This window comes from Populus nigra, chromosome 3, assembly GCF_951802175.1.
Source record: "Populus nigra chromosome 3, ddPopNigr1.1, whole genome shotgun sequence".
Taxonomy (NCBI): Eukaryota; Viridiplantae; Streptophyta; class Magnoliopsida; order Malpighiales; family Salicaceae; genus Populus; species Populus nigra.
In genome coordinates, this window is record NC_084854.1 from 4302094 (window position 1) to 4320994 (window position 18901).

Sequence of the window (18901 nt, forward strand, 5' to 3'; positions counted from 1 at the left end):
AATTTTAAAAGTATAAAAAATATATTTTAATAATATTGTTAAATTTAATCAAATGGATTAATTTTTAAACTTTCATTCAATTTTTTACCTGATCCAATTAACGTGGTTCTGACACAGCTTTTCAACTTTAAAAATAATAAAATAATATCAAATTATCAAAACGCCCCCATGATTATAGAAAATTACACAAAAAAGAATGTGAAATAACAAAATTACTTACATATGCAAAACTTATTTTTTGTTTTTTCCAAAGCTAAAAATGTATTTTAACTATTTAACAGTTGATGAAAGGTAAAAAAAAACCTTTGAGCAACATGTCTTAACTTTGTTAACCTTGGAGTAGAATTGTATTTTTACTATGCAAATAAACATGAAAAGATTATCATATCCCTGCTTAAACGTTTAGTGATTAATGAATTCATGAAAAATATTGAAATACCCCCACATTAGGGCTTCAATTTTTTCAACCAAATAACAAAATGATAATTGAACTTTTCTGTAAAAAGACAACATTGGTTCCATTCCAAGCTTTCAGGGCTTGGAAAATTCATTGTGCAAGTCTACGACGAACTGTGTTTTGATTCACACTACACTTGCACAGGGTTGCTAGACCTAAGTGTTTTAGATATGACAAACATGTCTAATTTGACAAAATAACAAATAAAAAGGACAATTGTATACTTAGTTGTTAGGAGAGAGAAAAGAAAGAAAAACACAAATAATTGATCACCAGCGGTAATCCAACCATTATCTATTTACACGTACCATATTATATGGAAAAGGACACGACTGTGTTTTTAGTTAGATGACCAGATTTGGCCACCAGAAAGTGTCATACACATCTTTTTAATAGCACGGACGTCATTCATTCACTGGAAAAGAAAAAGAAAGCTAAAAAAACATTTATCCAATCATGAAAAAAATGAAAAATAAAAAATAAAGCTATCATTACAATCAATAGTAAAAAATCTCTTAATTTACAACGATTTTCATGCACCATTTAATTTTTGTTACAATAATTTATATAAATCTTTATATATCCTCAATGAAATATACCAAAAATAAAATCAACAAAATAATTTAAAATGATTATAAGATTTCTACTATATTCCAAATAATAACCAAAAAGCAATTCCAATATTGAAACTACAAAATTTCCATGGAGTTGAAAAACAAAACCCAATATTATTCAACAAATTCTCTCTTCACACTCAGACTTGTTTCTTTCCTTTTTCTACTTCTCTTTCAAAAACCAACATGTCCTTTTATACAGATCAAGGATCGATTCTGTTCATTCCACTCTTCAAACCCCTATTATCGGCGCACTATTTTGCAGCAAAAAGAAAGGCGTTTAGAGTGGGTTTTATGCTGCAGAACTGGCTGTTTCAAAGGTGTTTTTTTAGCATGTTTATAGCTATAAGTATTGTACAGCAGTAGAGGGAAAGAAATCATGTGTGTGTTCTTGCCCGTCTTGGTATTGGTTTTCTTGATTTGGAGCTATTATGTGGTGGTTTGGTGGCTGCGTGGCTGGTGAAAGAGGGGTTGTGGTGGATAGTGAAAGGCGAGCAGGGGGTGTGGTTGCTGGCTATTGCTCATGGTAACTAATGCTCTTTTGTAAGTTCCAAGAGCACCGCCATTTCTATACGCATCTGAAGCCTTGTTGTTCTTAGAAATTATGGGGTCACTGGTCACAGCTAGAGGAAATTACAAAATCACGAACCATTAGAGGATTTTAATTTGTTGCCAGATTTTGTTTCCCACCAAGAGATTTGGTAGATGAAAAAGATGAGAATTGAATTGATTGATTGAGAGAGAGAGAGAGATTAGTGTAACTTATGGAATTATAGAGTCAAAATGTAATAGCAAATAAACTATGAGAAGATTAGTGTAATTTTTCTTTATAACAATTCCAATGATTTATATTCTTGAGTAAAAAATATATTTTTAAGTTTGCTTTTAATTTTTTTTATCCACTTATTTCCTTTTCCAAGAAAACATGTCTTTTTTATTAGAAATATATTTTTTAAATAAAATATTGTCATTGATATTTTCCAAGCGACCATATAAAAAATAAAAAATAACAATTTAATAAAATTATAATAAAAAATTGAAAAAAAGTATTTTATTCTTAATGAATGTTTTCTTACCAATCTTTTTTAAAAAATAACCAAGTATGATGGTCTAGCTTCTAGACATGTCTAGACCTTTTATGGGCTTAATTTTCTAGGTCTTAAAGGGTCTGTCTGTTTTTTAATGGGCATTCTAGCCCATCATTTTATATTTTCTTTTTTTTTAATTAATTCTTCAAGTAAAATCATCAAGATAATATTTATAAAATTGTCCAGTAACTCCATCAATTTTTGAAAATAAATATGATTTACATAGTTTTTTCTTTCTTTCTTTCTTTCTTTCAAACGCAGAGAGTTTTTGTGACAAGCCTCCAAACTTTTGAGCCTTTGTAACTTGTAAGGTATCTCATAAGTCATACGGCTTACTATAATTTACCACAAATCTATTAATAATGATTTTAAAATTAAATAAATAAATAAATAAATAAAATCCTGCACTCCACAGGCAGTCACTAGCTCCCTTAAAAGCCTGTTTAGAAGTATTTTTTTAAAACGTTTTTAAAAAAATTTAATTTTTTTATTTTAAAATAATATGTTTTTGATATTTTTAAATTATTTTGATATGTTAATCTTAAAAGTAATTTTAAAATAAAAAAATATTATTAAAATACTTTTTTAAATAAAAAATATTTTAAAAAACAATTACAACCGCACGATACTCTTCCAATTTATAAGTCCAAAAGGTAATTTTCCATTGATTTGCGAGCCAACATGAGCGGTCCCAAAACTGTTGTAAAAATGTTTGACCGATTTTCGATCGCAAATACTGCTTTTCTGACAATACTGCTAATTAAAAAAAATACTGCTTTTCTGACAATACTGCTAATTAACTTCTGCAGTCGTATGAGGTTTTAATATTTGCAACCGATATTCCATCACAAGAGACGATGCAAATCTTGCGTTTTATTTTAATAACTTGCTCTCTCTTTTTTTCCTTGGTGCTAGCTGAGATTTGGCTGCAACAAACTGCTTTTCTGACTATATTGCTGTTGAAAACCAAACATCTCCGTCCTATTCCTTGCCTGAACTTTCAATCAAATTATATAAAAGTTTTTTTAGTTAATTTAATGAATCTAACAAAATTTAGATTTTCAATAAAAATAATATTTTTAACTTTAACATTAATAAATTTTATGGTTTAAAATAATTTCCAATTCAATATATTTAATTTCAACGTTAACAAATATTAAAAGTACTTCCAAACTTGATATACGAATATTTCAGACTTTAATGTCAATTAATATTAAAAAAGTATTAAATGTATTTTTAATTTTAACATTAATGAATATAAATGTTCATGATTTTAGTGTCGTGAATACATATTAAGAATTTTTATTGAAATTTTAGAAAGTGTATTTTTGTTTTTATTGTTTAAGGTGGTGGTTCACTCATCTCCTCAAACATAAGCAAAAATATTTTTGATATAGAAAGATAATGCGGGTGGTTTTATTTTTTAAAATTTAGGTTTGCATGCATTTATTATGCTAAGATAAATGCCACAATATACAAAACAAAGGTTTTTTTTTTATTTTATTTTACAATGCTAAGATATGCCATAATGATTTTTAGATAATTCATTTTTTATATTTAAAAAGGAAGCTCAAATGAGCCCATAAAGAGAAAAACTCCAAGCGCACGCATGTTCACAGATTAACCAAATCATGAACCGAAGGCCAAGATTTCAAAGTCCACACTAACCAGACCACATCACATGACAACAGCCCATCAGTTTACAAATCTGAAGTGTTGACTTTTCTTAAAAACTTTGTTAGACTCTTAATACGGGAACCTCCATGCATATCCTCCTGGGTTTTTAAGAACAACGAGGAAACCAAAAAGATAATTCAAGTTTATTCAGGTTTATTCCGTGTTTGGTGAAAAGAAAACACCAATAGTTTTGTCATTGTTGGATTGTTGACGATGGATTTTTCAGATGATCATTGTGAAGGCAAAGAAATCTCTGAACCAATTAGCTTGTGAGAGATTTGGTATAGACAATCTAGCTAGTATATGATTTGGAGCAGATTTAATAGACAATCTTAGCAAAATCATATTCATTTATTTTAATTTAAGAATCAAGATTTAATTAGAATAAAATTCATCCATATTAAGAGAAATTAAATATATTCTAGGGTATTCTGAGTAACTATGATCAATACTTATTTTTAGTGGGTCTAAATATTTTTTTTTTTCATTCTTATATCTGTTCTAAGTAAATATTGATAGTTTTTCATTGAATATTTTAAAATTTCTCAAACGCATTCTATTAAGTAGCTTTGGCATATATTCCATAAGGTCGCTATACTCTGCATGCGCCTACCTCTCATCAGCTAAATAATAATATACACCTATCATTTTAATTTTGAAAATATAAAAATTCACTCTAAAAATATCACAAAAATATATTTACTTTATATTTCTATATTTTTAACCAAATATATCTCTATTTTTCTTTTATCCCAATACAATAATAAATAAAACGCAATTATATTGCTTTCTTAATTAAATGAATGATCACCCACTCCATGCAATAATTAGTCCATACCAAGAAATTAAACACAGGAAAATGAAATCTAAAGCATCTCTTCGTTAATTCATGCAGGGGCAGCTGAGAGAGATGTTATCCTTTATCATACTTGACCCCAGAAACTGACCACGTCCTATCTTTAATTTGCAAGTGTTCCCTTCCTCTCCCCCCTCCTGTTCCTCTGGCCTCTGCCCAGAAATATACTAATAAAAAAGAAAGAGGGAAAATGAGAGAGAATATGCAGCTTTCTGGCAAATATTAACGGGACAATATTAATTATATCTGGTGGGATGCTGCCACACCTCCACTCTAAGCCAATTGCATTGCATGTTACTAAGTTAAGATGAACAGCATGTGATCAAAGCATGCACACTTGCACATGGTTTCTGATTCACCTGCATGTTCGCATGCTTCAACCCAGCAGCCAGCAGCGACTGCATGCCTCGTTGATGCATTTGATCTGGGCCGGAATGCCATGGTCCTCCACTCTCTTTTGAATTTTCTATTCTTCTTCTTATTATTAATTGCTTCTTATATATATATATAAATATATTCTCATTTACTTTCTTTTCAATTTTGTCTAATTTAAAATGATGCAGTAGTGTATATATCATCTGGAAAAATTAATAATTTATGAAGAAATCAATGGCTGTACTCCAGCCCCCTTGGATACCCCAACGTCTTGGACCACATACATAGATTCTCACACGCTTCAAATTACTTGGGAAGGAACAGAGAAACGAGCACTAATTCTAGCTAGCTAGGGTGTTGCTAGTCGCCAAGACAGCAAACTTATGGCTGGTTTTTGGCCACCAATTGTAGGTAACCCTACAATGCCACTTGTTGCCTTAACAAAGATCCACAATTCCTCTGTCTATCCATTTAATTTCCCTGCTGCCGAAAGTGGTGTCGAAGATAGGGTTGGAACATGGTAGAGAGACCAAAGTCCTCTTTACCTGCGTTAGGGTTTCCAAAAGGAAAAGTGGGTTTACAATATGGCAGAAGATGCTTATCATAATTGGCGATGCAAGTGGCATGCGCTTTTTTGACAAACAAGCTTTGCTTTCACATCTGTTGATTGGGAATCAACATGGACGTAAGCTCTCCTCTCACTCCCCACTCCTGAAAGGGAAAGTTTCTAGACCATACTATTTTAATGTCTGCTTCCGAAATCGGAAATGTTATAACCAATATATTTCCTTTGTACCCACTTCCTAACATCAATAAAAGTACAACCAGACCCCCTAGCTCCATGTTACATCGCTAAATGAGATGGTGAGCCATAGCTTGTACTAGGCTCACTGACATGTGCAGAAAGACGCTTGTTATGGGGCGATATAGTTAGCTAGTTAGGTTCAAACTTTTTGTGAGGATTCAACCCGATATTCATTAAGATTACGCTGCATATTTGCCGTATTTTCAACGCAACCGGAACTCTGTTGGTATTTAAACAATACTTTTGTTGGGAAAATATTTATTGACGATCATAGACAATAACCGGTTGTCGGAAAACTTATCATTGGTGATTTTTATTATGCCGGTGATTTTGTCGGTAATATAATCACTGATGAGCATGCCAAACAAAAAAAAATTATCACCATCATTCTGTCGGTAATTCATTGGTGAGTATGATATATCACCGACATAAATGACTGTTAGTAATTTCATCAGTGCTTGAATTCATATTACCGATGAAATTAACCCGTCAGTAATTTACATATTCTCAATGACAATTCCTATAATTTTTTTGAACTCTCTATAACTTTTTAAGAGACTTAGTTTGTCGGTAATTCCATCTAAAATTATCAATGGCAAAGTCCTATGATTTTTTCCAACTCTATAGAACTTTTCGAGGGACTTATTTCATCGGTCATTCTGTCTATGATTCAAATTATATCATTATTGTATTTTATATTTTTTTAAAAAAATCAAAATAAACAAAACAAAAAAATAAAAAAAAACTAAATATTTATTACTAATTTAAAAAATATCAGTTTGAATATAATTTATCTATATGATAGAAGTTGAAGGAGGAGGAGGCGGATCTTCATCAGGACTAGGTGGGCAACGAGGTAGACTACATGTACCATCGAGGTTGGACAACAGCTCCTTATACAATAGCCTAAGTTTGGCCGCCTCAGACCCAAGTTGGGTCATCTCAGCACTAAGTCAAGTCGTTTGAGTTTCAACTTGTTCTCATACAATTGCTTGGACAATCAGAGATTAGGAGTTCAAACTTGATTACGACGAACCAACAATCAATACATTATGGCATGTTCACATATCCTCAGTTGTATTATTCGAGATACCATAAACCTAATTTCTATTGGATCCACCGAACGATTCACCCTTCAACCATAAATCTGGATCGAGTTTCGGATGGGTCAAATGATCATTCTCGTATCTCTTTTGCAATTAGGTGTTATAAGTTTCCTGGAAAAAAACAGTAAGCAGATTTAAGAAAAAAATAACTTAAGAAAAAATTGTTGTAATCCAACTTACCATAACCTTCTGAGCTTGCCTATCTATGAGCTGTTGCATCCCTTTTCGACAAACCTCATTTTGCATGTGAGTTTTTGTAAAAATCTCAGTCGGTCTTGGTTCATATCTAAGAACTGTGATCTAGAAAAGAAAGCTATTGTTAGTTAAATATTTTCATATAAAACAACAATTCTTTTTTAAAAATATGTATGTAGTAGAATAAAATCTTACCATCTACTTCGCATGCAAATCAAATAGAATGGAATCATTATTATGTATGGTAATTGAACCATTAATCTACATGTTTAGGTTCTTTGCACTGAACTATGATTGCTTTACAAAATGCTCAAACATCATGTGCTAGATATAAGCTTCCCAAATAACATCCAAGACATGCAGAGGTCTGAAATCCTTCTACAAAACCATGTCATCCCGGCCTGGAAGACCTTTTTCTTGTGCATATTTCTTTGCACCTCTTACTAGAATTCACACAACCATATGGTAAAAATAAATTTTTGGTTAAGATAATGAAAAATAAAATTTGAACATTTAAATAAAAATATAACATTTTGAATTCAATCTTACCAAATACACTGTGATTCTCTCACTACCTCTTAACAATAACTTTGTCAACCATATCCCAATAAAGATCTTCATTGCATGTCAATTTTGTAAAATAATTAGTTTATTAAAATTTAAAAACTAATAAAATTAAAATAGTAATAAAAAAACTATTTATGTATATAATAACCTTGAACTTTCCAAACCATGCATCAATCATACACTTTCATTTAGGATTTTTGGAAACATGACTCCACTGAAACAAAGGCATTTCCAATGATTATTTCATTGTTGATGTTATCATGCGAGCAACCTCCAAATTTGTGAACTTGAAATTCTATTTGTTCATTAAAATTAATTATTAAAAAATTATCCATTGTTATTTTAGTTTTTTAATCGTGCAGGAAAGAAAAACAAACTTACATGTTGTGGTCGAACTTCCACTAAGTAATGTACTTTCTAGTATATACATCATGCTCAGAGAAAACACCCCCTTTGTGAGGTAGAATTGCACCCGACGAGCCTACATTGAAAGATGGTGTTTGTTCCTTAAGTGTCTGGTCTTTGTCGGAATCCAGTGACTTATGGTCATTAGAAGCGTTACCCAAAGAACCAGCAACACTCATATCCGTATCACTCACTAACGATCTTCTCTTTATCATCTATACAAATTAAGGCATGACAAGGTAATAACATTCTCAATATATCCTATTTAAAAAAAACAATTTGACAGTATCTCTCTTATATAGGAGACTAATTAAAATTTTATTACCTGTAAAAATAACCACAAAAACAAACCAACAAACATCTATATCCCTCATAAGAGACACTCACATTCTATATGGAATATTCAATTTTTCAAATAAATGCTAACCCCAACATCTAAAATGAAATAAGAAACTAAAAAATAATTATCTTGTTGAACCATATTTTTCATTCAAACTTTATTTCAAAAAACATTTTCCTTAGCATGCATCATTGCTTAAAAAACCATGAATTATTCCCCAAAATGGTTTTTTTACTTAAACTAAATCCCATTACACTTTGTTTCCCTCAAAAGTAGCAAGTAAGTTGAATGTCAAAACTCTGAAACTAAGGATTCAAAAATGTCTAGGTAGTGTTCTAAGAAGTAAAAACCTTAAATCAAAACTAAAAAAGAAACACTAGCATCATGCAACATTGGATTAATTCCAACAAACCTTTGGCAATATTAACATCAAATATTAACCAATAAAGACATGGTTAGGCATCTTTCAATAAAACAAGAAACTAAACGGCACAAAAAGGATTTTAAGCCATATAAACCAAACAATGGGACAGAAAAGGAAGAGTAAGAGATTGACCTGGCGTGGAGGCATAAAGGATGAGGGCTTGCATGGTATTGAGGATGGAGAAAGAGAGGGGAGGTAGAGAATGAGATGGAAGATAAAGAGAAAAGAAAGGAAGAAGATTGAGAGAGAAAAGAGAGAAGAAGAAAAAAGAAATGAAAAAAACACTGTAATGAAATGTTATTAGGGATTAAGGTTTTTTAATTGGGCTTTTACTGATAAAATTGTCGATGGACCATTATATATTTATCAGTTTTTAAATTCCATTGGTAATTAAAACTTAAAAATTTCAATTACACCCTAAATTCTCTAAACCCTCACCAAACAAAAAAACCTTCGATAAAGTTTTATTTTGTTGGTAATTCTGTCCATAATAGTCATTGGCAAGGTCATGCAAATGTTTTTCAACTCTCTGAAACTTTCTGAAGGATTTAGTATATTAATAATTCCATTTGTAATTGTTAGTGAAAAAGTCATGTAATTCTTTATTGGCTCTCTATAACTTTTTGAGGGACTTAGTCCATCAATGATTTTGTTTATAATTGTCAATGCTAGAGCCCTGCAATTTTTTTCCATCTCTCTAGAACTCTTTGGGAGACTTAGTTCATTAATAAGTCTGTTGGCATTTACATTTCATTGGTAATTAATTTTTTTTTTTACAAGTGTTATTATTTTCCATATCTATCCATTTATGTTCATAATAATAAAACCACAACAATAAATGTTTCATCAATGTTAATAACAATTTATTGTAAAGGAATAAACATAGAGATATTATATTAAAATCAATTAATTTCATTACACATTGATGTTTTACCATTTAATCAAAATTATCCTTTTCTTCTTCAAGTTCATCATCGTCATGTCCATCATAATCTTCTTCATTGAATTGATGCTTGTCGATATCATCATTTTCATCAACTTTTATATATCCACTGGTTCTCAATACATTATTTAACTCCTCAATGTCAACATTAATAAAAATATTCGCAGCGACACAGAGAAATTTGAATCTTCTTCTAATTTGTTAAACGAGGCAACTCGTTATGCATCAACTAACTCATCAATTTGAAAGACATTGTCACTCGTAGTTACTTTATTGTTACCTTATTGAACAACTTGGGCACAATTACTTGTTTGTTTTTCACTGCGGATAACCAATCAACCTTAGAATTATCCTTTTTAAACGAAGGAGTGTATATGTAATAAACTTGTTGATATTTATTTGCAAAAACAAAAACATCATCGATGTTACAAAGTTTAACCTTCGTATTAATTTTAACTAAACCATGGTGAAGATTTACTATGATTCCTCTATCGATGGTATCATACTAATAGCATTTGAAGAAAAAAAGATTTTATTAAGCTTATTATGATATTGCAGTTCAATCACCTCTTCTAACTTTCTATAATAATCAACTTCAAGCTCATTGGAAGTTGATCTCGTAACACAAACTTTATTATTATAGGTCTTTCTACCCTAACCATACTCTTTATTATATTATTACCGATGGATTCACTGACGGATATTAGCGACGAGCATATTTTCTCGGTAATTATGTCTATAATAATGACACGTCATTTTATTTTCATTCCTTCATTTCCAATTGTTATTCTCTCGGTATTCACCCACGAAAAGATTTCGTCAATGTATACTGAGAGGAAATAGTGAGAAAATATTTTGTTGGTACATGTCAATGTAATTTACTAACAGGTTTTTTTCTATCGGTATTTCTATTTGTATTTGACAAAAATTCTTTTGACAGTGCAAGGAGAAGAGAACATCCATCATGTGCTATGAGGTTATGGGTGTGCGTTTGAGATTAGGGTTCTAGATATGGATGCAAACATAAAGTGTTTTAATCATGGAGGATTTTCTCCCAGCTCTCTCTAGAAAACATTGACATAGCCAAATTATATAAAAAATCGAGCAGGCTAGGTTTATACCCTATTCCCTGTGATATATATGCTTAATAAATGGTAATCATCAGGCATTGTGAACTTGGTTCCGGGCTAAATGATTGGCTTAATCTTGTTGCATAATTACGCTACATTCGACGCGTGCATGATGATCTGGGAAAGGAATATAATTAACGAACTAATTCGCTTTGGATTTACCTGCTTTACACAAGTATCAAATCTGATGATAATTATTATACAAAACGCAGCAGGGAATGTATAAAAGGTATGACGTCCCGTGAACCACGGTTAAGAGTGATTGGTTAGAACAATTGTCAATGATTCTCTTACAATATTATTTGCTTAATTAATTAATATAAAGCAGACGTACTTTAGCGCCGTATGAGATCTTTGAGACTCTGTTGATCTGTCATTGGATCAACACTTCAAAAACATCTCCTCTTTATATCTTTTTTCTTTATCTTTTCCAGAGGCAAGGAACGTCCAGCCATTAATTTTAGGTTTAAATTACGGGATTCTCGGGTGATTAATTACCAATTAACTAAGCTGAAAGAGAATGGCATCTTTACAAGTTAGGTCACTGCAACTGGGTCTTCTTCATGTTTGTCAAGGGAAACACGAACTACTTAATTGAATAACAATATTGTCGACGTCTCCCAGGTATTTATTCGTATGCAACACTCAAAAATATATAACCTTTTAATTAAGTTAAAGCTTGCCTAGCCCTGGTGATCATGAATCAAATCGAAGAGTTCACATCTATATCCTGCTACAGGTACGGCCGTACGAGGTTAATTTGAGAGGGGCTTACTGCAAGAATCAATAATTAAGAATGATTTCGTACAGTTTGAGATTAAGAACTGAAAATCTGCAAATGCTTCAAAGTGTTTTACATCACGGCTTTTCTTAAACCTTACTGGTATGTCCCCCCACTGATCAGATTTCTAGAGCATCCAAGAGTTCCAGTTAATAGCGTCTACTAACACAATTGACTAGAAACTTCTTTTTAAAAAAAAAAAAAAACACAAACTAGAAATGAAAGAATTATCAAATTACTTGTGTAAAATCTTACTAAAAAGAGGAGAATATTTTTGTTATTGTGTTCTCTTTAACCCGAAGCCCTTATATAATATAGTGAGATCCATGTTTTTGTTTTTTTTTTTCTTAAAGATAAACATGCCTTTTGAACCATACCACTACTAGAAAGTTGCTAAACACGAATGAAATATTATGTTAGCATTTATGTTTTATATCTATTGACATGTTAATTCCTGATAGAATTGTCAATGGATTTGATCATCTTATTGTCGAGGGTTTGATGTTCATTTGTAATTTTATTGGCGAAATAAAATGCTGATTAGTACGTATTTGTCGACAAATATATTAGTATAATAATTATCGATGGATATTTTTCATAGTTGATCCATCGGCCAGGTTGTCAAGATAAAAAAATCCATAACATTTCTTAATTCTCCGACAAAATTGGTTTAGATATCGTTGATGAAATCACTAATAAAATACTAATTTTTGTCAGTGCTTTTAATGGTATGTCATTAATTTTTTTTTGCATGTTTACTTGTAATGGTCCCAATTGCATTTTCTTAAACTTAAAATCACAACAATAACAAACAACAAATTGAACAATAGAATTTTATAATATTAATTTAACAATTAATATCAATTTTCCATACAAATATCTTAATTACATTACAAAAACTCCTAACAAGATGGAGGTGGAGCAGAAGAAAAAAATCTTGAACTAGCTAGGAGGTCCAAAATGTCGAAGAGGGGGAGGATAATACATCTCTATATATGCATGTATTTTCTCCCAATTCTTCCTGCATATCTTTCTTTTCTTCCAGATTAGCTTTCAGAATAGACAATCACAATCGTTTCTCAACTTGTTCTTTAACCATTTCTCAACTTGTTCTTTAATCATTTCCTAAACGGCTGCTGATGGCTAGCTTGCTTGGATTATTGTGATATGTTATGTATTTTAATAAATTAATTTCCCACTTTGTGTATATATATATAAAAGTGATATTTACCTGGAGGGGTAATTAATAGGGTTTTCATTATAGTCGATCAGTTCCTTGAAACTTTTTTAAATTTTCTATTGAATTTAAGATTTTTTTTTAGCAAAAATATTCTACATCCAACCCGGAAAAAAAAAATCGGCATACCGGAATTCTCTAAACTAACTTGTAGCCTTTTCCCTCCATACAAAATCATTTGTAGAAGCCATACATACAACTGGACGAGTTATTGATTGGACTCTACTGATTTATCACGTTATCTTTCTTTTCTCTGATACAGTACATCTAGAAAATATATTTAATCAATACAAAACCATAAATAATCACATCATTAATTAATACTTAATACATGCACTTGGAAATACACGTTGAATTTACACTTCAAAATTAATTCTAACATAATGCGTATTGTGTGTGGTGAAGAAATCTACAAGTATCCAGAAAAGCAACAGATTTCATGGACATAAACATTCAAATCAGTATATATGATCAGAACGTCAGCTCTCAGACACATCAAATAATTAAAAAAGGCCTTTAATTAACGTTAAAATGCAAGATCATTTTAATAACTGAGCTGCCTTAATCAACTATCTATCTATCTTTACATGTGTGTGTGTGTGTGGGTACCGATGATTTTACCATTTTATGCAGCTTGCATAATGTTTATTTGCCCGATACAGGTTGCCAAAGCTTAAGTTGCTGCGGAATCAAGTTTCTTAAAGAACTAAAATTGGATTTTCATTTGAGAGTAAAGATGCATGAGAGCAAACTCGGACTCCAGCCAAAGTTTTAATCCCCAAACCCACAAAAGCATGAAAAATCACTCTAACAGACCATGGATAAAGGCCGAAAATCTCGTACGCATGCCATTTACAGTAGAAGACAAGATTGAGCAGAGCACCGGAAGAGATAGGATAAAGATGTGAAGGAGATAAAAAGGGAAAGTATTTGGATTGGAGGGTTAGAGATTTAGAATTACAAGACACATTGGTAATAGTAATTGAATAAATGTATGTGGTTAGGGTTGTATTGGGAGGCATCAAAAGATAATGCTTCATGTGGAATATCTTTTTCTCTCTCTTTCCTTGTGGCATGCTATTGTATTATCATATTGGAGACCACATTTATTCCATACGTGATGCAACTCTCTTTATGGTTCTATATAAAGGCCCTAACATGCCACCACTTCTACACACAGCAAAGCAAACATAGCAAGGTTCCAGTACTCTTTTACGGAACAATATAGTTTGGGTCATGTATACTAGTATAATAGGGTTTTTGTTGAGTTGTCTGCTGCAAGCGACTACACGGGTTGTGCTTACAGCCTGAAGAATCGAGGGTTTTAAGGGTAAGGGAGGTGACAGAAGAGAGTGAGCACACAGGGTACTTTCTTGCATGACATCCATGCTTGAAACTTTGCGTGCTCACTCTCTATCTGTCACCCCAGCCACCATCTCTCTCTCTTTCTCTTCCCCTTTCCCCGTCTGTATGTTGTGTTTCTTAATACTTAGTGTCTGCACATGATATTATGCTGAGTTAATTGATTTTCTTGCAAATATGATCAAGGAAATCAAGCATCATAAGTGTGGAAACAGGCTCTCATTTAGATTGTTTCCTTCCATTGGCTCTTTGTAGATCCATGTTCTTATATTTTCATTGTAATTATTGCTAGCTTCATTGGTCAGTGTTCAAACACATAAATCGTTACTTTTGTACCCATAAGGTCAGAATTAATAATTAACTTGCCATTTTATTCTACTTTGATGCATAAAAGTAGAACACTGGCCTTGTTCTTGGTTCTATTTGGTTGCAACTGACACTTGCCATTAACTAATATATGGTGGTGTTTTTTTTTTTTTTACTTCTCAGCTTATGTTGGCATGAGTGCCAATTGTGAATCGGAATGATACTCTTGAAGACACGGGTTAGAGAGCTAGGGTTGCGTTTCATCCCTTTAGCCGGTCCACTTGGGATCCGGCCAACAATTCTGTCAGTAGGATACTTTAGATCTGGCTGTTCATCATACTTGTAATAGCATATATATATATGATCTCTTTCTGATACATGCATATCCTTTTATTATAGTGATGAATCCTTCTTATTGGCCTAGTAAATAAATAAATAAATCATCTGTGCTTAACTTAGGCTTTATTAAATATAAAGCCAGGACAATCTAGTGCTACAGGAAAGTTTGACATGAGTCACGTGATGTTCCCTCAAAACAGAAGCTGAAAGTGCAATTTAAAACCCCCACTGGAAATATCTAGCTAGGTTTTATAATAAGATATTTGAGGTCATGAAATGCCTTTAATCATCTTTGGAAACTAGAAAACACTCTTGTTGACATTGATGATCTTGTTGCCAAATTTTCCTAGATGGTCTTAGCTGACGTCTTTAGGTAAGCGAATTCTGTAGCAGACTCTGTGGCCAAGCAAGGAGAATGGAGTAGTGATTTTGTGGTCTGGTTTATGTCAAAGAATCAGTTCAACTCAAAAAATTAATCTATGTAAGGCCTTATTAATGGTTCACTGCAGAAAATTATGCAGTTTTGATCAATTCAATGCCTGCAGGTTTTGGTCATGTTTTCTGATTTGTTTCGAGGCACTGCAGATCCTTGTTTAATGGTGTTCAGGTGTTCATGTGCGCTAATTGTTTGAGGATCCTCCTTTGGTTTGCTGCTTCTCTTAAATAAGGGTGTGGTCTTTTATAGTCTTAGAGAGTTTAGGCGTGGGCATCTTGCTCAGCGCATATGTTTTTTGAACTTTTTTTTCAGCTAGATCGATCTTTATTGAGCGGCTCTCCTCTCTCTTTGTTCCTGTTCTGTTGTGCCTTTTTTTTATAAAAAAAAGACCACTCATGCAATTATTTCCTTGTATTTTGCTTCAAGCTTATGGTATTCTATGTAATTAAGATAGGATTATTTAATACTTTAAAGTATTTTTCAGTAAGTGAAATAAAAACTTAAGAAGAAATTAAGAGCGTGACAACAAGGAAATTAATTTCACCTCTAGTTAATTGTGTTAAATAGAATATAATTGAATGATAGGTAAGCGGACAAGATCAGGGAGGTGTTGTAAGGAACTAAGATTGATATATCTTGACTTAATATTATTAGGCCATGCACTAATACAAGCTGAACTTACTTCTAAATCATAACCTGTATAAGTGAAATGCTTCTCACTAGCTAGCCTGTGACCAAGAAGAAAGACGAAACAAAGTTATAGAGAAGCATGTTCTTGCATTAGGTTGAACCTCATTAAAAACTAAGTCATTTCTAGCTAGCCAAATACTTCAATCAATGCCAAAAGATATAGGAGTTGTCGTGTCCTTTTCTGAAATTTCCTAAAAATCATGTGAGGCCGTTCAAATGGTAAGTTATCTAGTGATTTAAAACGCCCCCCACCATGACATAAACTTAGTTCACAGTCTCCATGCAAATGAGCAATGAATCAATAGATGCTTTGTTGTTTCCATATCAATTGTACATGAAGGACATACCGAAAGCTCTATTAGTAGCAAACCTCTTTGACTAGAGAAAGTTCTAGTACAGATTCTGCCTTGAACCGCCAACCAGGTAAAAGTTTGTATTTTTAGTGTGCTGTAGATATCCTGACCCTTGTTTGAAAAGAACATACACCATTGAATTCAATTATGTCAATTAAAGAAGAACAATTCGTGACTATAAAGTTACCATCTGGATATAGATTCCATATCTTTCTGTCATTTCTATCTTGTAGTGCATGGAGTAGTCGATGATAGTAATTGATGTAGAGCTTCACACTGTTGAAATTCATAAACATGCATGTAAAGGACTTCTCCACTTTAAATCCCATGTTCATTCTCCATTTATCCAACCAAACTTCCATATCTGATACTGTTGCTGCTGGTGTGCATGTAGGCATGAATAGTCTCGGAAAAGAAAGCTTGATATTGATTGTATTTCCTGCCCATTTGTCATTCCACAATGAAACATTCTTTCCATTCTGAACTACAAAGCTGATACAATTTCGCATGGATTTAGCAATTTCTTGATCTCCTGGTTTTATGACCGAGACTATACTTCTTACAAACAATCCTTTTCCATTTGTCTTGAGTTGGACTACATAACCCTCGTAACCCTTAAAAAGCAGTGTCTTATTCTTACTCAATAAAGAGCCAATACTCAATCCTCCTTTTGTTTTTCTTTAATCACAGCCTTCCATTGAACCTTACAAATCTTCATTTGTTGTGCAACGCCACCCGAAAGAGATCCTCGTTGGATTGCCGTTAAAATGTTGTAAACACCCTTAGACATTAAGGAAATAAACATAAAATTAAGAGGTAATAAAGCAAGTACACTCTTTATCACGCATATCCTTCCTGTCATGCTAAGCATCTTACCCTTCCATATTTAATCATGTTTACCAATAGCAGAATGATCTATACCTGTAATGTGAGGTTCATCAAGGTTGATTCCAACTACCAAACTTTTATGAAAGTTGATCTTTAATTCAGAACACAATTCAAACCATCTAAGAATCTGCTTAACTGCTTGCAGTGATTGTAAATTGACCGGCATATATAAACACAAGAGTGCCACTACAAATGAGAGATACATTCTCTATTTCACTTCTGAATACCATTGAAAAGTCCAGTAATTGAACCCCTTTGAAAAGGAACTGAAAGTCCTTTTACAGCTCTGTCGAATAACAGAGGTGATAAAAGATCACCCTGTCGAATTCCACAACTAACTTTGAATTCCTTTGACGGAGATCCATTAATCAAAATAGGCAATTATGAGGTATGAGGAAGAGAGACATTCATTAAAAAAAAACTCTTCTCCATTTATTACTGAACCCCATATACCCTATAATTTCATCTAAATAATCCTATAAAATTGTGTCAAATGCTTTATGGAAGTCTACTTTAAAAACCAAACATGTTTTACCATCAATCTTCAAGTTATGAACCATCTCATTAGCTATATATCAAGAAACCATCAACAACCTGTCATTCTAAAATTAATATATGATGTCTGGTTGTCACTAATTAAGTCTTGGATAACATACCAGAGTTTGTTAGAGAGGATCTTTAACACAATTTTATAAATCCCATGAATCATATTTGATCAGCCTATAGTCGGAGAAGAGCTCTGGTAATTTTGTTTTTGGTATTAAGTGACATATGCCAGATTAATACCTTTAAGCATCTTGCTGATGTAAAAAACTCATTTACCAAGTAAAAAAGGTTCATAAAAGGTCGGGTTTAATCTCTAGCTTATCATTATGAATAAACTAACTACGAAAACTTTTCTCCACCTATGAGATATGCTACAAGGAAATGATTTGAGTTGCCTTTGTTTGTAAAAAAAAGATTGAGACTACAGAGCATATCTTTTTTTAGAGGGTGTTTAGGAGTGTGGTTGCGGTTGCTTTTCAAAGTGCTTTTCATTCAGAAAAGTGTGTCAATAATTTTTTTTATTTTTTAAAAATCATTTTTGAGATCAGCACATCAAAATAATTTAAAAACATCAAAAACATATTATTTTAAAGATAAAAAAATTCAAATTTTTTTGAAAGCGCTTTTAAAAATTACTTCCAAACAGCCTCTTAGATGATATGACAGTGCATGGTTATTGGTGGTGACTTGGTTAGTACAAGAATGGATTTTACCAATCTTTAGATGATTTTTACTTGCATGGAATAATACTGGAATCCATAAAAAAAAAAAAAAAAGAGGGCGGGGGTGTTCTTTGGTTTTTTTTGGAATATTTGGCTCGTTTAGGATGCTGGTAATAATTTAATCTTTAATAAGATGTAAACCAACTAGAATAGTATATATTACTTAATTTTTCATAAAATATCATGTTTGAGCAAAATATTGTGATAGGAGTTTCTAGTATATCGGGATAGACTTACTAAGATGACTAAATGGTATTTT